This window comes from Rhinolophus sinicus, linkage group LG01 (genome assembly GCF_036562045.2).
Source record: "Rhinolophus sinicus isolate RSC01 linkage group LG01, ASM3656204v1, whole genome shotgun sequence".
In the NCBI taxonomy this organism is placed as follows: Eukaryota; Metazoa; Chordata; class Mammalia; order Chiroptera; family Rhinolophidae; genus Rhinolophus; species Rhinolophus sinicus.
In genome coordinates, this window is record NC_133751.1 from 204927095 (window position 1) to 204952026 (window position 24932).

At 52.5% G+C, this 24932-nt stretch overlaps 1 protein-coding gene across 5 annotated transcripts in view; it reads left to right on the forward strand.

Annotated features, from left to right (window-relative positions):
* The window catches only part of SH3BP4 (SH3 domain binding protein 4), an 85727-nt gene that overhangs the window by 4809 nt on the left and 55986 nt on the right, over positions 1 to 24932 (forward strand). For 2 of the 5 annotated variants that reach the window (XM_019739787.2, XM_019739790.2), the window contains exon 2: positions 15422 to 15600. The exons of 2 other annotated variants lie outside the window; for them this stretch is intronic. The gene's annotated coding sequence lies outside the window, so the exon portion shown is untranslated. Of the gene's footprint in view, positions 1 to 13366; positions 13674 to 15421; positions 15601 to 24932 lie in introns of all 5 variants that reach the window. One more of the 5 variants, XM_074315406.1, reaches the window with a different exon arrangement.

Consider the following 24932-nt stretch of genomic DNA (forward strand, 5'->3'; position numbering starts at 1 on the left):
TTACATAAGACCCGGTCTTATATTAAAATAAGAATAGATCTTATATTAATTTTTGCTCAAAAAGATGCATTAGAGCTGATGGTCTGGCTAGGTCTTATTTTCGGGGAAACAGTAACAATCTGTGAGCCAATCAGAGCCAGCTCCAGCTCACCTTTCTTGCACTGAGCCCGCCTGCCCAGCCCCCTCGTATAATGGATGAAAGGGCTGTCTGGCTTCTGCTTGAACCATGTCTGCTTAGAAGCTGTGCCGAGAGAATTTGGGTGTCATGGAGGAGCCTAATGAGGGCAGCAAGAGTAAAGTGCTTCAAAACTCAGGCCGCATCTTAAAATCATCTGGGAACTTTGAAAAACAATTTTTTTTTCCTTTTTAATCCTTTGCAGCACCCTTCCCCAGTTGAATCAGAATTTCTGAGGGTGGGGCCCAGACATGAATAGTTTTTAAAAGCTCCCAGAAGAGCCCCCTTTATGTCTATCCAATATGAACCCCATTGATGCAGGGAATTTGTGGAAAAAGAAAGTGAGTGAGTGTCGATGTTTCTAAGTTTCTTTGAGTCAAACTGATGGACATGCTGGGAAGCAAGGTTTCAAACGCTCCAGAGAATGACAGTTTTGCAGTTTCTTTTATACACTGAGAATTAGGAGGGAACGGAAAGAAGATAGCATGAAGGTGGGAGACAGCAAGGTGGGGAAATCTCTGTGATTGGATTACAGGATAGTAAAGATTATGTGCCCTCGAGAGTGGTTACACCTCAAGGGGTCTGGAAAAGAGGTGTTTCAAAAGTGAGTTAACCTAGATGCACAGAAAACAGTGGACAGGGCTTGCTTAAGGCAAAGATAACCTTTTCATAGGCTTGGGGTGTGACTACCCACCCTGACCTGTCCAGTTAGGAATGTGTGATCAGATCGCACTGTGGGGTTACTTTTGGTCGGATTTATTACAGAGGACATTTTCATACACAAGAGGTAGTTTGGGGCCACACATGGCAGACCCTGTATTTGAGGCCAATGAGTTGAAACTTTGCCTTGTGGGGCCAGCAAAAGTTTTCCCGCAGGAAGCTCTGAGTGTGAGGAAGAGGCCGGCGGAGGCCCGGATCTTCTGGTGGCCAGTTGTTGGTCTTACTCCAGTGGCCCTTTCCCTCTGCCATGGTGGGCCACATCCTCATTTTGCCTTGGTTGTGTCTGCTGGTTTAGAACAGAGAAGGGTCTTGGTGGAAGAAGGGGTCCAGTTGAAGCGAGGAGATGGCTCCTAGGGTGGGCGTGGCGAGCTAACCTCGGATGTCAAAGCAGAGAGACGGCGTCTACAGGAGCTTTCTGGGAACCGCACGTGAAGAAAGGAGACACTCGACAGCCCAGGACTTTGTAAGAGTCCCTGAGCTTAGTTGCACATAATCTGATTATATTTTCACTGTCATAATTAACAGTAACATTTGAAAACGTGAGAGCTTTCTTTGGAGGCAGCAAGCACATGAGAAGCAAGTGTCACCGAACTTCTGAGCCAGTCTTATTAGCAGATCTGGGACTAGAAAGAGGCAAACGATGGCCTTGGGGTGTGGAATTTAAGGAGGCATCCTTTGGCATTGTACACACGTAGGGGTCGCCCTGCTGATCGACCGATGGTGGAGAGAAGGCAGACTCAGGCCTCATTCCGTTGGACTGGAACGCGTGAGCGTGGAGGAGCTCAGTGGAGACTTGAGTGGAACAGTGGGTCCTGGGAGCACATGTCTTGGTCAGCCGTGAAGGTGGGGCAGGAAGGCCAAGGGGCAGGACTGAAGCAGCTGGCAGTGGGAGAGAATGTCCTGCGTGTGTCCCTGAGGCCAAAGAGGAGAAGGCTGGGGATGTGGAGGAAGGGGGTTGGGAGCCCAACACAGACCCGACAGTTCTGGGTAAGGAATGATGAGAGAAGTAGCAACTGGAAGCCGGGGTGGGGGGAGCTGGGTTTGGCTTCTTAGAACCATGTGATTGTGGCGTGGGAAGCTTCTAGAGAAAATAGAGAACACGGAGGATAGGCCACAGAGAAGAATGTTAGTGATGAAATCAATAAGATTGTCACTGGAGAGTGTCAAGACAGGAGGGACCCAGGGTTGGGTCACAGCAGCCGGGGTGCTGGCTGCCGGCGAGGTCTGGTGGGCATGACGTGGAGTGGTCCAGCAGGGAGCCATGGAGGGTCCAGTGAGTGGGCGAGTGGCCGGAGATGGGCGTGGATGGTTGTCATCAGGAGGGACTGGTTTAAAAGGCTTCCCCAAATGCCTTTTCAGGTTGTACCTCGGCTACTGGTTTTCACCAGCCTTTGTGAGAGGCTAGCTGGGGGCCTCATTCATCCGTAAGACCGAGGTGCCTCAGGCTCCCTTCTCTGGGAAACCTATCCTGTCTCCCCAAGTCAGAAGCTGACCACTGCTTCCTGACATGTCTGGTGTCCCCCTAGACGGGGCGCTGCTGGGTGTCGGGTTGCATTTTATTTATGTCCATGTCCTCATTGCACAGTATGTCCCATTAAGGAAGAGATTGACAGGTGAAGGGGGCAGCCAGGCTGAAAACTTAGGGTGGCAACTCCCCATAGAACCATGTAGGGACAACGCTAATATTTTCTCCTTAACAGTTTAAACAGATACTTCTTACCATATCTAACAGACGGAATTTCTGGCCTATGAATAATAATCGGCTTGCTTAGTTAGGTCTGCTGTCAAGTGGCCATCCCATGGTTCTGTGCAATTTAATTTTTCATTCAGTGAGGCTTACTACCCACCTTTGTTGACCCATTTTACACTATTGCCCTTTTTGAAAGGATTGGAATTTTTAATAGCTTCAGGATACAAAGAAGTACATGGAATATTCTAAAAATGCACGTAGTTTTAGACATTTTTAAGTTACCCTTAGAATTGTAGCTTTGACCAGTGGTATCAGGTATTTGTATGTGTCCAGTGCACACACGGAAAGTAAAGGTGCTGTGTTCAAGTTGAACTGGAAGTAGTAATTGCAGCTGTCGTGATACATAGAAACAATTCGTGTAGCGTGCTGGGCCCAGGGCCTGAGAGCAGAGCTTCTCTGAAGATGGTGTGGACGGTGTTGGTAGGAGCGAAACACAAGGTCATCTCGTGTTTCCTTCCCCCTTCCCCCCACCCCACATGCCCCCTGGCAGAAGTGGTGAGGTGTTTCTTCCCCTTGTGACTTCAGAAATCAGTGTTTTGGGTGTTTACAGGAGGAGGGCTCTGTTGTGCTTATGTGCCGGTCCGCTGGCCACTGGCTAGCTCGCCTTAGTGGTGCTGTAGGACCATTACCCCAACATTTCGAATTCTGGTCACGTTTCAGGCCCATGTTGGAAGGTGCCGACTCTGGGTGACATCACAGCACATCGGTCACTGCCGGACATCCAAAATGAGTTCCCCGGAGTCTGCTGACTGCACATTGTTTGCTTATATTTTAGTAGAAGCACCTCTGCATTCAGTGCTGTTCATTTAGAGGGAAGTTCATGTTCAGAGACAGACTGGGGATCTGTTGAGTGTTGAACTTCCTCAGCTCCAGTCAGGGCGCGTCAGTCAGCCTGGGAGAGAAGGAGGAGGGCGGCTGCCAGGAACTCATTTGCTTCAGGTGGGGACCAGGGGCTTGTCAGTCTCCTTACTTCCATTTTATTCTCAAATAGTTTAAGCATCTGAGTCATTCAGATTTCAGGTAATTTGACATTTAGATACTAATCTCAAATATAGTTACTAGGTGGTCACACACGCACACACACACGCACACTTGAAATACTCACATTCACCTTTGAACGGGATTTTCTGTGATTTCATGTATTTACTGGGCTTTTCCTCTGTCAGGCACTGTGCCCGAATCTTCTGTAAATGGCTCTTTCTTTTCGGTCAATCACATACGAAACAGCCTGGTTTGCATAACTGAAAGTCATCGTATTTGAGTCAAGGAAAATCCTTATTAAGAATTAAGTGACTAACCATCCATCATGTTCTTCTAACTGTTTCGCATCCAAGCCCTTGTCGGGGAACAGAAATAGCTGAGATGACGTTTTCAGGCCGGACCGCGGGAAGGTCCTTTTTTTTGCAGTGGGGTCTCCAGTGACTCTTCGTTGGAACCTGTTTTATTTTTGGTGACATCAAAGGCTTCTCTGTGGCACACACCCGTCTGTGTTTGAATCTTTGGCTTCTGTTTACTTGTAGTTTTGACCTCAGGCACGTTTTTGGACTTCTTTGAGGCTCAGCTTTCTCCTCTGTAAAATGGTGGTGGTGCTGCTTACCTCCCCGGGGCTGAGAGATGGAAATGTGGAGATGGTGGACGTCACTGCCTCACCTGAGGCTTCAGCCCCACACCTGTCAGGAGCCCTTGGTCACTGGTCTCTTCTGAGTCCTGTTCTTCCGTGTTGAGTAAATGGAGGTTTTGTTCTGTGATGTTTCAGCACCCGAGTAAACAGGAACGCAGGACTTGGATATTTTTAGGAGTTCGGTCTGACGTTTACAAAGCGCACAGGTGTGGACTCGCGCTGTGGTGCCGTGGTGCCGTGGGGCCTACCTAAGGATTAGGACCCCCAGTCCTGGCCTCATTCCTCGAATTCCTGGGAGCAGGAGGGAATGTGTGAGGTGGAGTCAGCAAGTTGCACCCACCACACTCCCAGGCCGGGATGGAGTGTGGCTCTGGCTGGTGGCATGGGCGACAAGCCGCTGCTTGCGGAAGGGGTTGTAAGGAGGCCTGACCTACCCTGGGGGGCGGGAGAGGGTGGGGTGAAGAAGCACTTTGTGTTCAGTGTAAGTACTTCCTAGATATGTGAGTATGAATTGGTTGGGGATGAGTTTCTTATGAATTTCCCTTCTTTTCTTTAAAAATACTTCTGCACTTTAAGGTTTGTTTTTTAATCACTCGAGTAATTACTTATTCGTATAGAAACATTAGAAAATGCAAAAGGAGAGAAAAGTTCACAACCCTTGAAGTCTGCCACCCACCCATAACCTGACTCTGGACCATTCCCTGTGAGTCTTTCACAGTTTTCACATGTGAAGCTAGACCTTCCAAACAAAATGGATGGTAGAGTGAGCGAGCGCTTGTTTTGTTCGCTTGGACCTGGCACATAGTAATTCTTCAATAAGTATTTGTGCAATGAATACTTGCTTTTTAAAAAAGTGCTTTCTATCTGAAATTTTTGCTGACATTTTCAGGTGACTAAGGACAGTTTTAGGTCCTCAACTTTACTGTCAGGTTTGTACAGGGATGCACCTTACTTGTTTAACAAGTTTTTATTCATTATAAACACGCAGTGAATATCTGGACACACACATCTTTCCATGGTGCGTGTTTCTCCTTGGGATGATTTTTTTTTTTTTTTTTTTTTCACTTTCAGGCTGCTTAAAATCCATAAAGAACTCGTAGTTGTATTCGTTGTTGGGTGAGTGTATAACCGCTACTCAGAAAGGCACCTCCAGAGGGAGTGACACGGGGGCAACCCCTGCGTCTGTGGAATAAAATGCAGTGAACTTGAAGACCATCTTAGATTGTCGGCAGCCCTGTGGGAGACTTCATCGCCCGTTATCCACGTCCTGACGTGCTGCACGGTGCACTTTTGGGGTGGTGGTGGGAAGTGCACCCCTCAGTTTTAGGAGGCACACATACATGCCAGTTTCAGGAACATTAGCATTTGGGGGGAACCGTGTGTTTCAGGCAGAGGAGATGTTTCTGTTGGGAGGTCTTCAGGGCCCACCCCCTCCTAGAAAGGGGTAAGTGATGGACTTCCAAGTGTTCAGCTTCAGGAATGGTCATTGGAAGCTCCTCAGGGTCATGTCATTGTAGACAGCCAGGCATGCATGACTTGGGGGGCTGTGTCCCTTGATTGGCTGAGACAATTGAATGGCATATTGATCTGGCACACAGTAATGGCACAGATTTGATTTTCAGAACCTCCAGGTTCATCAAGAGGAGAACGTGCGTGATGCCGTCCACTGATGATGAGGCCGTAGTTCTTATTTCTAACTGCTGTCTGGTGTCACAGGACTTCTTCATTCTGGCAAGAGAAGAACTAAGTGATGGGCGGAATGTTCTCTGGCTGTGTCCTGAGCGTGGCTGCCTCCTCGGGTCTTGGCACCACGCGGTCTCTCTCAGGCTTCAAGCATCTGCTGGGACATGACACGGCACTTTGGGGGCTGCTGGGAAGGCGGGAGGCTGGCTCGCTCACTCTGGTTATTTGTTCTGGTGCCAGGTCCACCTCAGGTGTTTGGGGGTCAGGAGGCCCTGACCAGGCCTGAGAGTTGAGCCCCTCTGTGACCCTCTGGGACACTGCCCTGGGTCTCTCCTGCTTCTGGTTGGCTGTTGTGTGACTTGAACTTCAATCCCTCCCCTGTGAGCCAGGCAGGGGATGGAGAGACCACCAGAGATGCCTCTGTTTAGGGAGAACAGGTCAGGGTGCACGAGATGTGCCGGGAGAGCAGGACAGGCTCCCCAAAGAAGCCCACTAAGTGGGGGTACTGGAAGGAATTGCACAGGTGCACGCAGGGGGCTTGGGGACAGTGGGCGGTTGGGTGAATGCAAGTCAAAAAGGGGTGACAGCTTTCTGGGAGCACCACAGAGGACATGAGAGGCAGATGGCTGGATGAACAGAGCCTTCTGGCCTTCAGTCGGCTTTGAACTTTTGTCTTGGGGCACTGGGGAGACTTGGATCAATGTGCGAGCATGATTTGAAAGGGGCCAGGGAGGGGACCTGACACAGCACACACCTCATCCTGGATCCCTCCTCACAGCCCTGACACCCCCTGCAGCCTGTGGGGCTCCCGGGACCCCACTGTGTGACCCACAGGAGTGCTTCTCCCTCACGGATTATTGTGAGAGGCTCCTGAAATCATCTGATTAAATGGCCCCCCTGTACAGTTTTAATTAAGAGTTATCTTTATTTAAAAATGACACTTCGGAAACGAAGCTGACGATCGGATTATCGAGAGTGCCGCAGCATTTTACATTCTAGAAAGGAAAGGTTTTGATGAAGATGTGAAGATTTCCAGTTTAAACGACATCGGAGGGACTGGAGAGATGGATCGGAGTACCTCCAGGTCCCCTGAGCCGCTGACCAGCTTTAAATGTGGCTGTGCCCCCAGGCCACCGCACACGGGGCACCAGGCTGGATGGACGAGTCCTGGCGTGCCGTGTCAGCTTCTGAAACTCACCAGGATAGGCAGTGGTCCCCTCCTGACTGTCCCCTTCTCGGCCCCCGTGAACTGCTGGGAGGTTGTGGCTTTGCTGGCCAGCCAGCAGATTTCGTGTTTCACCCACATGAACCTGGCCCATCCCGTTTCTGCTTCTGGGGAAACTGCAGTGGAGCCTTGTGCTCCAGTAGGACAACCAGCCGTCCTTGAGGTGCTCAGAATAAAAACCATTACTTCTTCCAGGTGAAAAGGATATGACTAAGAGCTAGAAAATGGTGTCATCAACACTGCTCTCTCGTCATCAGTGAAACTGTCAAGTAATTGGCTGCTTGCTAAATTGGGAGTATGATTATTCTGGCGAGAAGCGGGGTTATTTTGATGAGCAGGAAAATGGAGAGAAGAGCAGTGGTTCCCGGGGATCAGGTGGGTGGGGGCTGGTGCATGTAACAGGTGAGTAAGGCATTCAGGACGAAATGGCGATTTACGGCTTAGCCGATGATTGTAAATTAGGCGTCCTGGGAAAACTTGAGCGCGTGACTTTGAATATGTTAGGTTGTTCATGGTTGTCCTTTGCCTTCAGATTTTACTGCTGGGAATTGCAAATAGGCCCCTCAGTGGAGCCTGTGAACAGGGCTGGAAGGGAGTACGCAGGCAGAGGCTGTGGTTTGGGTGCGAGGGTCCCTGGGCGAGTTTGGGGCAGTGGTCTCCTGGCATTTGTAACAAAATGAAGGCCACTGTAGATGTAAAATGTTTGGGGAGAAATGAGAAGTGGTAGCTGATGTCCGTAAAGCCCCTACAGGCAGTCGTGTGCCAGGGCCTTTGACTTCTCCGACCCTGATGGAAACCCAGTGGGGTAAGTGGCATTGTTCACACCCTGCCGACAACAAAGCTGAGGCCAAGTGTCCATGGACATGGCGACTTTCGAAAACACCGGGCAGCAAACGGCCTTACATGCTGCTTGTGCCTGGATGCTAACTGAAGGCATGCTGACCCCAAACCGTGAGTGCCAGGCTTCCCTGGGCAGCGGCCATTGCAGGTCCACAGACCGCGAGCACGGGAGGATTGGGGCCACTGAAAATGACACGCCACCAGACGTTTCCCTGGCGGCCACCGTTCATTCTCAGGTGGGTACTGCCATGGAGTGGCTTCCACCTCCCTGCCCGCGGTGTGTGTTTTACACGCCAGCGTCTTGGATTCCGTTTCACACTGACTGCACCTCCTACACTGGAGGCTGTCTGTGCCTTTGAACCCTCATCTTCCTTGGAGTTGTAAGGATGCTCAGAAACTCCCAATAAAGTCGTTTTCATGGATGGCAGATAGTATTGGTGACAAACTAATGTGAGCGCCGCATGTCTGGCAGAGAAAGTGTAGCACTCTGCTTAAGTGCGCCAACCTCGTGCTTGGTAACACAAGTACTAGAGAGTACGGATCCCCCTTTGCTAACAGGTCGTGTCCATGTCTTCTGCCTTTGTTGGGCGTTCTTGCACAGCACAGGTATAGGGGGCTTATAACCATCACAGCTGGGACGTCAGTAGCATTTGCTGTGTGCCAGCCGATGTCTTCACACTTTACCTATAAACTCTTCATCCTTACATCTCATGTGAGGCGAGGCACTCTTGGCGATGCCTCTATAACAGATAGGGAAACTGAGGCACCAGAGGGGTGGGACTTGTCAGAGCTGTGAGTGCAGCAGTCAGGATTTGAGTCCAGACTGTCACTGATAAACCCCTCACTGGGTGCCTGTTCTCCCCAAGGGTAGGCAAGTCCTGGGGCAAACAAGGTGCTTTCCACCAGACCAGGGAGCAGCGTGGGGGAGGCAGGCAAGGTGAGGTCTCGGGTGAGATGAGGATGGGCAGGTGATAGGCAGGTGGGTAGTCCGAGGGGCTGATTTCCGTCCACCAGCAGGAGCCAAGGCTTGAGCACAGGGAAGAGACCCTAAAGCTGGGAGAGGGGGGAGTTGGGCAGGAGGGGGCTCCGTCTTCTCCCCCACTTCACCTTCACGCTTGGCAAGCACACAGGAACCCTGCTGTTGTGAGGTGTGTCTCTGTGTCCACATCCCCCCCTCATCTCCATCGAAACTGTCGTTTGTCAAGGTCTACACCTCGCAAGGCGCCCTGGATCCTCACCACCAAGTGGTAAATGGTTTAGAGATAAACCTTTATACCTGAGAAGCCTGCCCTCAAATATCTCTGTTTTCTGGTGCTTTTCTGATTAGCCATTGTCTGCAGGAACTAGTGCCCTATGGGAAGCCTCCCCACTCCCGCCCTGCCCGGGATTGAGCCATCTCTGGTTTTCCTGCTGCCACCTGTGGGGAAGCCCCACAGGACTTTACCTTCATCAGGTGACAGTGGCCACACCCAGGGCCATCGGGTCCTCTCACCTGTCCATCAAAGCTGCTGGAGTGGATGGTGAACAGGACCATCTGTGCCCTAGTCCACCAAGAGATCTGGGACTCAGGATAGCTTGGTGATAATGGTGATGGACTGATGGAAAGTTCTAGAATTGCCTCTTTGGATGTGTGAACTCGGAGGGGATATTTGGAAGTAGCAACATGGCTAGAACCATGGTGTGGGGGGTGAGGGGTGGTTTTATCTGTGTTTCCCTAACCAGGTGCTCCAGGGAGAGTCACCTGGTGAGTCCTACTGCCAGGTGGACCCCAGGGGGTCCTTGGTCTTTCTAAGGGGTCTAGTTTTTATTTTAATATCCTCTTTTAACCTAAGAGTTATTTTTTTAAGTACTTAATTTTTCTCTTCTCTATTTTCGCCTCTTTCTTCCATCTTATTTCTAGTTAACTTCTGGCATCATTGCGTTGGGGCCAGGGGATGTCTATACAGATTTCTACTTTGGGGACCCTTACAGAGGTTCAAGAATGTTTCCAGTGTTGGCGAATGTCCTTGGGTGCTTACACATCATTTTCTCTGTCACAGGTTTCGACTTGGATCGATTAGACCAAGTTCATTGATTCCAATATGGTCTGTGTTGCGGCCCATCTGTTCAGTCTGTCGGGCTGTCAGGTTTTGAGAGCTGGGCGCGTGATTCCCGGCTGCGGTTTTGTCGTTTTCTCGGGATCAACACTAATGGTTTTTCTTCATGTACGTTCTTTCAGAATGGTCGTTGGATCTTTTTGTCACTTTACATTTTGTCGATGTGAAAATCCTCTCTTGTGTGGGTGTATTCAGTGTGCCTGGTCCTGAATTTTGCCTTTCCTGACACTCCTTTATTGCTGGGTCCGCTGTCGTAGGTCTGTTTCCCGCAGTATATGAGCGGTTCTTTTCACGGGGTTCAAGTCTCATTCTAGATATTTCCTACTTGGTGTAGTGACACACAGGATTGGTTTTATGATTTGGTGACTTAAGTACCTGGGCTCCCATCTACCCAGCTGTTACCTTTACCACCAGGAGAACATTTCAGCCGAAATGGTTTGATGAGTGTCAAGAACGGGTGTGGTGTTGGAACTCCGGGATGCGGCCGCCTGGGCAAAGTGAGTGCCTCGCAGGGTGACCTCATCTCTCTCTTCCCAGTGTCCGTGGGCGTAGTTTTCACGAGAAGTTTCAATTGCATGTTGTTAAATCTGCCAATCCTGTTATGAATTTCTTGTTGCGCAGAGTACTTAATGAGTTGGGGTTTTTTTGCAGTAGTGTGTGGTTTTGATTCTGTGTGTTTAATGCCCTGATCAGGAGGTGACCCAGGTTCATCCCCCACCCAGGGCTCAGGGTCCCCCTCTCTGTATTTGGGAGATTGTGTCTTACTATGTGTACTAGTGGGGTTCTGTGGGACTCTACAGTCACATGACGTCCCGTGTGTGCCACCTTCTGCTGCGAGTGATGTAGCTTGTGACCCGGGCCTCTGCCTGAGTGGCAGACCTCTTTCCCCTTGTTCCTGCGTGTTCATTCATCGGTCCCCTCGCGAACATGCACTGATGCCATCAGCGTGCTGGGCGCGCTGCAGCGATGGTCTCCACCCTTTGCTGAGAACAGAAAACACCATCTGATTGTGTTTCTTCCAGGCCCGCAGACGCCGGGCCCCTCCTGGTTTCACAGAGTAAGCCTAAGTTTTCAGCGTGGCCTGTGGGGTCTGGCAGGCTGGCCTGGAGCATTTTATCTGTAACCTGCCCCTCCCTGTAGCCTCCAGTCCTGTCCCTCAGATGCCATAGTGGTCCCCCATGATGTGTTTGCTTTCCTGGGCCTTCCCCCTGTCACTTCCTGTCACCTCCTGCCTGTGAGACCTCCTGCCTCCTTAGGCCTTAAGGCTCCATGTCAGACACACACACTCTCTGACCGCCAGTCGCTCCCCCTTCCTTCCTCACTTCTTGTTTAGTTCCAGATACACGGGTCAGAACTCAGCAGTTGCAAGCATTGATCCTGGGGGCTGACCCAGGTGGCCATACCTTGCTCCTAAACTTAAGGGGGGTCTCCGCAGGGCTCCTCATGCTTACAGGTATTGCTCACCAACCCCGCCCCCCCCACCAGAGAGTCAGTTGGCCTGCGCCTGGGGCCCCGCATCCCTAATTTTAAAAGCATCCTAGGTAACTATACTCAGCCAGACTGAAAATCACCCACTTACGGTGATGCCATTGGAATACGTGTTGCATGGTCTCATTCCTGAGAGAATGGTTTTCCTGAACTTTTGGTGTGCTTACATTTGTTTGCTCTAAGCATAGTACGTGCTTTTGTAACAATTCCAAACATGACAGGCACCTGGCAAGTGAGAAGTGAGTCTCTCTTCACCCCTGGAACAGGCTGTGTCTCTGGGCTCTCCTGGGACTCCGGCCTTGACTTCTCAGCCTTGACTTTTGGGGCTAATTCCTCTGGGCTGTCGGGGGGGGTCTTCTGCTGACTGTCTTGTCGTGTAGGTTTCCACGTCTGTGTTCCCAAGTGGCTGAGGCATCGTTTGGGAATCAGGGTCACTCTTTGCCTCGAACAGCAGTTGCCCAGGCGTGTGTTTGTGTTTCTAAACTGCCTTAGAGCTAAGCTGTGCGGCACCAGGCCTGAAGTGAAGGGACTTAGGCTGCAGGGTGGCAGGGTGTTGCCAGACACAAATCATTTCAGAAACTACATGAGGAAAACGAATAGACTCCTGTTTAGGACCTCCCTTTCTTTTAAAACATTTTTATTTATGATTTTTAATTTTATTTATTGGTTTTTAACCCCCCACAATAGAAGATTTGCCATCTTAACAGTTTTTAAGTGGGCAGTGCGACAGTCAAAAGTGTATTCACGTTGCTGTGCAGCAGGTCTGCAGAACCTTTCCGTCTTGCAAAACTGAGTCGCCCATTAACTAGCATCTCCCCCTGCCCCGCAGCCCCCAGCCCCTGGCAACCACCAGTCTGCTTTCTATGTCCATGAATTTGACTGTTAGGCAGCTTGATTAAGTGGATGCATACTATGTTTGTCTGTGACTGGTTGATTTCTCTTAGCATAATGTCGTCAAGGTTCATCTATGTTGTAGCAGGCGTCAGAATGTCTCTCCTTGCAAGGCTGAATACTATTCCTTTGCATGGATGGACCACATTTTCTTTATCCATTCGTTCGTCCATTCGTTCGTCATGGATGGACGTTTGGCTTGCGCCTTTTGGCGGTTGTGAGTCCTGCTGCTATGAACATTGGGGTGCAAACATCTCTTTGAGACCCTGCTTTCAGTTCTTTGGGGTTTATACCCCGAGGTGGGATTGCTTTGTCATATGACAGTTCCATTTTTAATTTTTGTTTGGCACCTCCGTACTGTTTTCCACAGTGGCTGATCCTTTTATATTCCCACCAGCACTGTACATGGTTCCAGTTTCTCCATCCTCACCCGCACTGGTTATTTTCTGGGTTTTATGGGCGTGTGGTGATAGCACCTGTGGTTTTGACTTGCGTTCCCTGAGGACTAGTGACGTGGAACATCTTTTCATGTGCTTGTTGGCTGGCCTGCCCCTTTTAAACAGCATTTATTTACTTAGATTTTCTGTCAAGTGTTTTTGACCAGCCGTTTTCTTTATAGGTACAGGAACTGCTTGTGGTAAAAATGAAAACTCAAGTGAGTTGTTTTAGATATCGTGGGTCTCTCATTTCACATGTGCTTGGGGACCTTGTTTCTAAACAGACCATTTAGAAGGAGGATTTCCTTCCATGAAATCGGGAACAAGCCTCCCCTGGCCTTACTCCCAGAAAGCCGCCTCCCCCTGCAAATTGTTGAGAGTCGACATGGTTAAAGTCCGTTGTGATGAGTAACATAAATAAAATGCCCGTCACCCTGCAGACTTGAAACCTGAGAAGCCACCCAGTGACTCTGAAGTTTGGCCGTTGACTGTGTCTTGTGTTTGTCTCTGAGTAAACCACACTTACCCGAGATTTGGGAAGTACAGCCGGTAGGAGGAATCAGAAGTCGTCTGACTACCTGTAACTGTACTGCTGTGCGATCAACACCCGGGCATCTTTTCACAAACGGCGCCATTCGCGTTTGCTCCTGCAACCTGCTGTTTCACTCAGCAGTCATGGGGGACAGCGCTTGCTGGCCACACTGACGTCACCTGTGTGCCATCCAGCTACTTAGCCCTCCCTCCGAGGTGAGTGCCATCTTCCGGGCAGATGTTTGCTTCACTTCTTCATGGCCCATGCAGGGATGGACGCAGTAGTTCGCCCACTCCAGTGCACGCACCAACATTTCCCTCCCAGCTGCTCCCTGAGGGGGTTTCAGCAAGCAGCCCAGCACGGCAAACAGCTTCCCTTGTAGGAGCGGTCCCAGTGCTCTGTCCTGAAGTCAAGCCGGCAGACATCACTGGCAGCCCTGTACGTGGCGGGCACCGGTCTGAAAGCCACCCCGACTTCTCGGGGACACATGCATGTTACAGACCCCCCAGAACAGACAGTAGATGCTTTCTCTCGCTTCCCTCAGCCACAGGCTGCCCAGAGGCCCTTCTCCCCTTTCTGAAGCCTGGCTTTTGGGGGAGCTGTGGGTGGCAGTGCCCACATGGGCTGCCCACCACCGAGTGTTTTTCTGGGTCTAGTTTGATAGGTGTGGTTTGGGAAGTTCGCTTGAACTATGGAGAAGGAATGTGTTCACTTTCAGCTCCTCCCCAGCTGTGGGAAAACTGTCATTCAGGGATTTGGGAGAGTTGTGAACTTGACCCCCTTTGCTGCGTTGGGTGGAGTGGGGTGTGTCGCCCTTTGGGCACTCAGCCCTCAGCTAAGAACGATGCCCTGAATCACAGCTCACACCCTGGGCTCACCTGCAGCCCAGCAGCTTCTTGGTGCTGGACTGGCCCTGTGTGTCCCCAGTGACCCCGCAGCTGCAGGGAGCCTGAGGGCTCATTCCATGCTGCGTGGACCAGGGACGAGCTGTCTCACTCAGCGACAACCAGGGAACGGTCGCTGCTGGGCACAGCTCCTACTCTCCCCTCCCCGGGCACCACAGGCTGGTGTGGGGGTGCTCTTTGGCCTATAGGTAGGAGGAGGGGAAGGAATCAGGTAGCTCTGAGCGAGTCAGCGGGCCCGCTCTGCGGGGGGAGGGGATGTGGCTCATCTTTAACCACAGCTGGTTGCCGGGCCGCAACACGTGGTGATTTGTGATGGGGATAGTCATAAAACACCCTGGTGACAGATGGGGCGTGTGCCGTACACCCGGCACACGTCTGGGCCCTGCCCCTGGAGCAGGCTGAGCCAGGCCCAGCAGGCATCGCTCTGCCTCGCACTCTGTGGAAGGGTAAGGGGTGAGGTGAACGGCTGTGGTGCAGAGCTGGGCGCTGCTGCTGGAGTCCGTCATTTTGCACTGGACAGCTCCTCAGCAGACGACGAGTTCAGTTTCCGTTGAGTAGTTAGTTATCCCAAAACTGAATCCTTCCGGCCTCCGAAGGATGGTGGCAGTGGCAGCAGCAGCTCCACAGCGGCTGCTCCGTGCTCAGTGGGTGTGAGGCCGTGCTGAGTGCTGCCCAGAGCTGCTGCCCTTGTACAGGTGGAAAAACAGACATCCCCAGGGAAGTTCTGTCACCTGCCGAGGTCACAGTGGCAGGACTCAAACCTGGATACACACCCAGCGCCTGAATTCCATCGTGTAACAGTTTTCTTCTGCCCTTTCCTGGGGAACTCACGTGTCATCCTGGCATCCTACCTGTGAGGCAGGTCCTGTGACCATCTTCATTTAGCCTGTGGGTGAACTGAGGCACCAAACAGTTCCCCTAAGCTTTGAAGGTCAAACAAAAGTAGTCTGACCTAGAGCGTTCCATCCTAACCCCCACTCCCGCCAGCTGCCTCCCTGCTTCTCTTCCCAAAAGGAACTTAAAAGAGGCTGTGTTTCTTTTCCCCGTCTCATCCTCAGGTGTCCTCCAGCCCCACACAGACACTGATCTCTCCAAATTGAGTGATGGGCCCAGCTCAGCTACGTTCAGTGCCTGGGACGTTGTGTGTCCTCTATATGTGCCTGTGTCCCCGACGCTTAGAGGCTGTCATCCGATGACCCCTGTGAAGGACACCCACAGACCTGAGGGACCTCATCAGGTAACCCATCCATCCATGCAGGGTGGCACCTTCCCCTCAGCACCCGCTCACCTGACCAGGTGTGCGTCAAAACCCTGAGCGGGGCTCGTCTAGAAATTGCCTTTTTTATAAACAGGCCACGTTATCACCTTTGTTTATTTATCCAGCCGCTCAGGTTTTAAACTCCTGTTGATCTTATAGACAGCTGACAGTTCTGTGTCACTAACTTAAATCCTTAGGCGGGAACAGCGTGTGTATGTGGTGAGGAGGTCGCCCGACGTTTTACACAGAGCTGCCTGCAGCTAAGCCAGGGCTCTGTCCTCTCGGCCTTGTGCTGGGTACTTTCCTTGGCTTGTTTTGGTATAAATAGCGGAACTTGTGTTTACACCCTCTGGCTGGCAGTGGATGTGGGGAAGTCTTTATGCAGAGAAGGAACGGGGGGCCTGGAGAAGGGAGTTAACAGCTGCCAGGTGACCAAGGTCAACATCAGCAGTGGTGAGTGGTGGTGACAGTATGCGCCCTTGATATGAAGAGATGATATGAAGGCCACAGGGTCACCTCTGTGGTCCTCCTCCCCAAAATCCATAAGCCCAGAGTAGCCAGGAGAAAAACATCAGACACATCCCAACCGATGGGCACTTACCAAATTCCTGGCTGGTCCTGCTCAAAACTGTGCAGGTCATTAAAGTAACGAGTGTCTGAGGAACTGTCACAGCCAAGAGGAGCCTCCGGAGACCTGACTACACGTTATGTGGTGTCCTGGATGGGATCCTGGAATGGAAAAAGGACAGTGGGGAAAAGCTAAGGCAAACTGAATGCAAGTGGACTTCAGTGACTCCTAATGTATCCACATTCCTGCCGCCCTAACGTCAGATGTTACTAGTAAGAGGAAGCTGGTATTGGGAGGTAGATGGGAACCCCCTGTGTTATCTTCCCTACTTCTCTGATTTTTCTCCGTTTCCTCTTTTTTTGGTTTTGTGTCTCAGCTCTGGATTTTTGTCCTGCGGTTACCATGAGGTTTGTGTAAAATGTCTCATACATACCCTAGGCCCTTTTTCACCACAACTGTTCTCTACATCTAAATCTATTCTGAAAGAAAGAGTTTGTTTAAAAGAAACGGCAGTGAGGCCCGTGGTGGCGGGGGTGTCAGGGCCTGGCTCTCAGGCCAGCGTGGCCCTCTGCACCTGTGTCCGCTTCATGCAGTGACCACAGCTGGTGTCTGCATCTGGGTGCCCTGCCAGTACGGCCAGCAGGAGCGGGTGCCCCCTGCCAGGGAGAAGCCTGGGCCCCCACACCCTGCCAGTACCCGCTCAGTTCCAAAAGCCACGCATGGTGGGCCCAGCCCCCTCTGGGTCAGGCTGGGGCCCTGTTTCCCCACAGTGCATGCTTTGTTCTCTCCTGGACCAGACATTTAGAGGTGAGCTGCTCTCCTGGCCAGCGAGGGAGCTGGTCTGCAGACACAAACACGCTCATCTCTCTGCCAGGTGAACTTGAGAAAGGGAGCCGAGCGGTGGGGACAATGGGCCTGTTTATAAACTGCTCCGAAATTCAGAGTCTGGAGCGTTAGGCTTTGGGGGGCGGTCAGGTGTTCAGGGCAGGGTCCCAGGGCCCCCACTAATCTTGCTGTGGACTATATGTCGGGGGTAGATGCTCGGAAAACAGGAGGAGGTTGTCTCCTCCAAAGATGGCTGAATGAAGTATGTGCAGAGTGTACACAGCCGCATCGAGCCATCTGCTGCTTTAGCTGTTTTCTGCTCATGCCAGGAGTTGGCACTGGGAATGAGCACTGTTGCACACCCAGTCCCGGGAAAGTCACTGAATGCACACGCTCGCATGCAGACCCCTGGCCCTGCACTTGAGCTTGTAATCTTAGGTGAGAAGGCTTTCTTACAGGACCCATCTCCAGGAGAGCAGGGCGACAAATGCTGGTCTCCACTGGACCTGCCCTGGTCCAGCTCAGCCCCTCTCAGCTCGCCTGGGGTCTTGTTAAAATGCAGACTCTGACCCAGCAGGTGGAGGGAGGGGGCGAGGCTGCTGGTCCAGGACCGCACAGAGTAGCCAGGGGGTCCGTGCTCAGCAGAGGTACGGTCTGGGCGGGTGGCGGGGTGGCCTCTGGGAGGAGTGGGGCTCGCGCTTCACTCCTTGGAAGCCGGGACTGAAATTTTGTCAGGTGGAGAAACTGGGAGATTTAAAAAAAAAAAAAAAAAAAAGCCTGAATGTGAGTAAAGGGGTGAGATTCAGCTGTAAAGAGACCAGGGGGTTGCAGGTGGGGGGAGCAGTAGAGTTGGGAGTGGTCCGAGGTGGCCTGTGGGTGACATGCGAGGTTCCACGATCAGAGAAAACCAGCAGGGAGCACGTTTGTTAGTGCCAGCTGTACCTGCAGCCGTGGTAAGGGCCTCGCCCGTGTTCTTCACTCCCCACGGCAGCCCTGTGTAGAGACAAGGGCAGGTCTGCTGGATGCTCAGGGCTCCGCTGGTGGGCGAGGTGGGGAGTGGGGCAGTCCAGACGCTGCTCATGGCACCTGCGGCTACTCAGGTGGGACAGCTGGCATGTCCCAGGTGACAGGTTCACACCTCAGGCCAGAGTGTGTGGTCCCCACGCTGAGTGCACACAGAGGCCTGTGAACGTCCTGTGAACTTCACATGATGTGACGGAGCCAGAGGGCTACTTCGGTGTCCTGACTGCACCAGGGGCTACTCATTAGCCCCTTCCCTGCTGTCTGGGGTTTCCAGCAGGTTCTTCTCCTCGCCACTCTTTGCTTCTCAAATGCGGGCAAACAGACCTTGTCCCCCACGGAGACTGTCAGCCCGCTTCAGTTAAAAACCACAACATTCCCCATCCAGGTTCCTTACGCGCCTAACGCATGTTAGAGAAAACGCCCCTCTGGTCCCGCCCTCAGCTCTTCAGTAGGAGCCGGCTGTGCAGTTGTGGGGAGTTTTCTAGAGGAGCCCTGGTTTTTCGGTGCTGGACTTCCAGGGAAGGCCTCACAAGAGGTTGCTTTCCTCCTCTAAGCAATTCCACGTCACTCACGATCCGTTTATGGTTTGCGTTTCCTCACTCCATCCTGGCAGTGCTTTGTCAGTCATTCATTCCGCAGTGTTTGGGAGTCTGAGGCGTTGGAGTGTAGAGGGGTAGGCAAAATGCAGGGCCCTGGGCACCGGCCCTGCTTTCATCCGTGGGCTGTAGGAACCAGACACCCTTTCCTCGCGCCCCACAAACCCTGAGGCTGAGCTGGCGTGTGCTTGGGCCGTCTGTGCCCCTGACCCACCCGTGGGCCCTGGTTGGCCGCCTTCCCACCACAGGCGTCCTGCCTCCCGTGAGCCTGTGCAGAAGGTTCTTTTGTTCCGCGGTCCTGGCATGACTGAGTCAGTGCTGAAGCCAAACAGGATGTGGTCTGGGTGGCTCCCAACATGCAGCCATCAGTGGCTCTCGTTCTCAGATGCCTCGAGAAGGACAAACCCCCCAGCGCAGGGCGTTTCGAGGCCTTGGAGGGGAGCCCTGGGCTAATGAGGAGAAGAGGAGAGACTGAGAGTTATAGAGTCCACAACCCGCGCCTTTAATTACGGGAACGGGAGGAACAGGAGCGGGCAAGGGGTGGGGCAGATTCCGGGAGTCGTCACCCAGCCTGGGAGGAGAAGGCTGCCAGGTAACGCTGGAGGCCTTCGCATTTGGTTTGGCGTGGAGGAAGACAAGTGTTTCCGGGGTGGAGGGCCTGCTTGCAGGTCGGAGCTGGTCTGTTCCTTTGCAGGGCCGGGTGCGTGAGGAGACGGTGGGTTTCCGAGGTCCTGCAGTGTGCAGGGCGCCTGTCCGGACTGTTCCATGGGGCCCAGGGGCCAAATCCTGTGGCCCCTAAATCTTGAGATAGTAGTAGTGCTTGAAAATATTTGGGGTGAACAGAAAATCCCGAAACCAGTAACACTCCTGTGGATTGTATAGCCGCTCCCCAGCCAAGCAGTGGACTTTCACCCTTCACTTTGAGGTTCCTGATGCCCCTGCCCAACCCGTCTCCCTCTCACCTGCCTCTCCCCCCTCCCCCTGCAAAGGGGCTTGATCTAATATGCGTAACGCATTTAAGGTCGTCCCTAGCCTGGATTTTCTAGTTTTTACCACATCACCCATACACATTGTGTCCCGATGCAATGTCACTGTGTTTCATGGTTTTAACTTCGGTGTAAATGGCCCCGTGCCCTGTTTGTGGCTGCCTATGTCCACTACGGCCCCCGGGGGTCCCCACCTCCCTGATCTGGCTGGCCTGGCACCCTGCGTCTGACTGATAGAATTCATCAAAAGTGATGGATGGCACTTCCGTGACGAGGTTACATAAGGTGATAGCTTCCTTCTGGATAACAGACTTGCTGTCTTGCTGGTTTTGATGCAGCCAGCGGCCATATAGAGAGGCCCACGTGGCAGGGAGCTGAGCCCTCAGCTGACCTTTCACTCTGGGGGGCAGAAGGGGGCCTGGTGGATATCAGAGGGCATCCGACCTGCTTTTATGCTTTCCGTATTATTAACTACAGACTGATGTTTATTGGCTATTCTGGTTCCTTCTGATGCGAAGATCCTTTTCATGGTTTTTGCTCATTTTTCTTATTGACTGGTAGGAGTTCTTTGAATTTTCTGGAAAACGAGCCCTTCTTGGCTATGAGCATTGCAAATGTTGCCTCCCAGTTTGTCGCTTGCCCACGTGGGCTGTAAAAACCCAATGAATCCTGGGGGGCGGGGGTAATCTGCAGGCTTGTTATTGAGGTGTTCCCAGTTCTGGCTGTGCTCCTGTCTGGCATCGTGCCTGGGAAACGGGCTCCTGCTTATTGTAACCTTCTGGCACTGCCTTTCTGAGGCGGAGTCAGCGCTCTGTCCCCCTCCAGTCTGGGCGTGCTTTCCTGTTCAAATAGCACGCTTTGGTCTCCCGGTCATTTGGGAGAAAATCACTGAGTCCACACTGCACCTTGGGCTCCATCCTTCCCCGCCAGCCGGCAGCCACTTTGAATCTGCATTTTGTTGTGGACTCTGGAGGTGGCTGGTTTTACTGAAGGAATGTGGGGCCTGGGGAGAACGCCCCAGCCACTTAGAGGGAATGCATTCCTGGAGAAAGTTAAAATTAGAAAGAGCTGCTACATTTCCTGCCATTCAGTCGTTTGTGTTTGTTTTCACAAGGATTCTTCTGGTCAGTCTGCAGTGGGTTTCTGGTGGGATGGGAGGTGAGGTCCTGCTTGTCAGATGGAGGGGATCTGTTTCCATGGCAATCTTTGTAGTTGAGCGCTGCTGCTTTGTTTGAATTCTTGCAGAGCTATGCTGGAATGGAAAAATATTATCGAAACAACCCTTTTTCATAGCTAGCAAGAAATACTTTATTTTTTCAAAAGTCCTTTGATGGGAAGTGAGTGTCATGGAGAGGACAGGTGTGTTAGTGAACTCTGGAGGGAGTAAGCCTTAGCCCCACCTGGACTTGGCTCCTGACCACCCCTCTTCCCCCCCAGGCCACTGCCCACCTCTCTCCTTGAGGCCGGAAATCTTGGGAAACCCCTCTGACTGGCCCAGTCTGGGGGTCCACCCCGTGCCTCCCCTCCAGAGTGCCAGGTTTAGCAAATAAAACTGCAGGACAGCCAGGCACATTTGACTCTTTGGGACATACTTATACTAGTAAAATTGCTGTGTGTCTGAACTGAATCCCCCTCTTACCTCCAACCGTACTTTGCCATCTGTGATCTTGTTTTCTTGGGGTGCCTGGACGTCTCCCAAGAGCTGGCTGGTAGCAGTTGTGGGCAGACCTGTAGCTTCCCTAGGTTTGTCCACTTCTGTGTTTGGACGTCTCCCGGCGCTGGCACTGGGCTGGCTGCTGTCCCTGCCGTAGTAAAGCCTGCGATCCCGGGTCATGGAATGTGCTGTGCCCACCTGATGGAGGATGGAGCATGTGCTGCCAGGTGCACAGCCTGCCCAGCTTCATGTAGCTCTCAGACTGCAGTCAGGGCTCGCAAGCCCTCCTGGTCTGTCGGAGGCAAAGCCCAGGAGCTGGAGGGCACTGGAAAATGTACCCATCACCTTCCCCAGAGAGCATGAGTGCTCGAGCTCGGCAGGGACTCCTCCCCAGGGAACTGGGGCCTCGTGAGCTCACCTGCGCCGGCCTGCTGGAAGTGCTGTCCTTCAGTGGGAGAGGGAGAGGTGTTGCTGACACCTGGAGTCAGGCGGGTGGGAGCTGGGCCTTGGGAGGGTCCTGAGGTGGGATGTGTGTAGGGGTTTCGGGTGGGGCTGCTGAGCAGGCCAGAGGGAAGGGAATTGGCAGCGGGTGCTAAGGAGGCTGGAGGTGGGCTAGGCTTCCAGGTGGGCAGGTGGCAAGAGGAAGCAGGCACTTTGCATCTGTGAGCAGGGGAAGGCATGCACCGAAGGTGAGCCAGCGGGAAGGTGGAGAGAGGCAGGTGGGACGCAGTAGATCTAGTGGCTCCAAAACCAAGCTGCAGGTCGCAGGTACCGGGGGCTTCATGCTCAGGAACCAGGTCCTGCTAACGGGGCATCTTACTGGGTGCTGGGTGCAGGCCTGCGGACCGAGCTACAGCAGGGCGTGACACAGGCTGTGTCCTGCCCCCGGCCCGACAGGTGCGTTTGTTACTGAAACGGAGTCTGACTGCTTGGGGGGATTCCATAGCAATTTCCTGAGTGCCTGCTGATTCCAGCTGGTTCTGGGTGAACAGAACGAAGTCCTTGCCTTCAGAAAGCATTTATTCTGGTGGAAGAGAAAGGAAATGAACGAATGATAGACAAAGAATGTCACGAGTGACAGCTGAAGCCAGGAGAGAGAGAGGGGAGTGGAAGCCCGGCTGTTTTCCACAGCGGTGTGATAGATTGAACAATGGCCAACCCAAAGATATGCAGACCCTAATCTTCAGCACCTGTCACTGTTACTTTCTATGGCCAAAGGGACTCGGCAGAGGTTTTTAATTTAAGGAGCTCGAGATGGAGAGATTACCCTGCATTATTCGGAGGGGCCCTAAATATAATGTAACCAGAAGTGTCATTTCAAGAAGGAGACAAAAGGAGAGCTGACTACAGAGGAGAAGGCCATGTGATTAGAGAGCTGTGCTTTGAGGATGGAGGAAGGGCCGCGAGCCAGGAATCCGGGTGCCACCAGAGCATGAAAACGCCGGGGAAGTGGGTTCTCTCCTTAGGACCCCCAGAAGGGACCACACCTGCCAGTGAGACCGTTTCAGATTTCTGGCCTCCAGGTTGTAGGAGAATGAATTTGTGTTTTAAGCCACCAGGTCTGTGGCAATTTGTGACAGCAGGCCCAGGAAAGTAACACAGGGGCCTGGTGACATTTGAGCAGAGCCCCAAATGTCAGTGACTCGAGGTCATAATTCGTGGCTCTCTCTGAGGGTGGAGTGTGCTTCCTGCTGATGTGTGGGCTGGGACCCTGGGCCCTGAACCAGGATCCAGGCCCAGCGGGGAGTCAGAATTCCTTGGGAACCGTGAGCGCTCGTGGCCTCTAGCCTGCATGGGAGCCACAGAATTTATATATTTTGAATGTAAAAATGTCAGTTGCAGTATAAATACCCTTTGCTTTTCTCCAGATTTAGCCGAGTATAAATGTATCTTATTGATGGAACAGAGTATTTCCTTGGCTTTCTAAATTGGGACTATTTAACATTGTCCAGTAGCCCATGGCTTTGCCCAGAGCTGACCCAAAGTACCCGTTGGTATCACCCAGCTGTGTGTGTGACTTGTCCAAGAAGCCCAGCGTCTAGTGCCCATTTCACATTTGCCATCTGTTCTGGTTGGGGACCCCCAAGGCCACGCCTGGGGCCAGGACTCGGGGGCTGATATATTGGGAGAGGTGGGCTCCCGAAGCAGGAGGAAGGAACTGGGACTGGGAGAGTGAGATGAGAAAGGGCGAAAGTAGCAGCGGGTGAGGCACTGAGCTCCTGGCACCGGGACTGGGAGACCCTCTGGGGACCCTCCTGAGGAACAATGAGCATGTTCCTCAGAATCGTCCCTCTGCAGGGCTGGAGGCTGGGGCGCTGACGCCAGCGCTGCCCTGGGGAGTGTGGTGTGTTCCTGCAGGCAGAGTGAGGGCTGGGGGCTGGGATGTGGGGGGCGGGGGCTGACAGATTGCACCCACCCGTATAGAGAGGATCTTGGCAGGAGTCACTGGTTGTACGTGGATTCCATACGGCGTCTTTGTGAAATCCCGGCTTGGCTTCCCTGGGGGTCATGAGAAAGGCATGTATTTCAGCCCCATCCCACAAGAACGGAGGCGTCTGGCATGGTCTGTGGTAAGAACTGTCAGCCACCAGGGAGACAGAGGGCGCTCAGAACGTCGGAGAAAGCTCAGGTGTTCGGGGGTGGGCATGGGGGGGCACAGAGACCACGTGCCCCTCACCGCAGTGGGACTTTGGACTCCTGTGTGGCATCCTCTCCTGACACCTGTTTAGAGCCCAGTCAGCCGAGGTGGTCCCTCGCCTTGTCCCAGGAGCCCCTTCTCCATCTTGTTCTGTTCTCCTCCGAGCAGCTTTATATCTTGCTGTCTTCTGTTTTCAGCCTGGTGTGATATTTAGGTACCTGCTTTCCCTTGCTTTCTAGAGTGCAGGACCCACGTGTTTTAGTTATCTTGTCAGCCCCTCTGTGGCTTAGAAGGAACAGAGCCCGAGTGAAGATTTGTGAGATGACGGTGATGGGTTGAATGAAGCCCTTGTCCCTCGAAGCCAGGTGAGCAGCGCCCAGAAAGCTTGCACTGCACTGACAGTGGTGTTACCCTTTCCTGCCAGCTGACGGTGGCTTGTGATGAAGGTAAGAGTAAGTCCGCATCTAGAGCAGAGAGACTAACCACATAGGTCCTCATGGCTCCGTGGGAAGCGAGGGGTTGGACAGAACCTGCCTCTCCTGTCCCTTCGTCACACCCTGGACTGCTGTGTTCTGGCCAGGACCCGATTTCACGCGCATTTCAACCTGCAGTTAGGAGCTTAATCATGAGGGAAAGGACCCCCTGGGCAGCTGTGCCCTTTCGTGGTCACCCAACCCCTTCGTGTGACCACCGATGGAAGGAAGCGTCTCCCCAAACGCATACCACCCCAGCGGACAGCGTCCATGGGATTGGCTTCTTCAAGTTTGCGTTTAAAAAAAAACAAAAACCTTTTTTTTTTTTTTGAGATTGCATTTTTAAAAATATCTCGTTTACAAAGTAGGATAGTCCCTGAGGTTGGAGACTGCTTCACATTTCTGGATAACACTGTGCTTATCTCGATGAAGAGGTTAGAAACTAAGGATTCATTTGGGGGAAATGTCTTAAAATACAGAATGGTCGTCTTACAACTTTCTTCAGGTCTTGGCTTCAGAAAAATGTTTGTTCCAGTGATTCTGTTTGT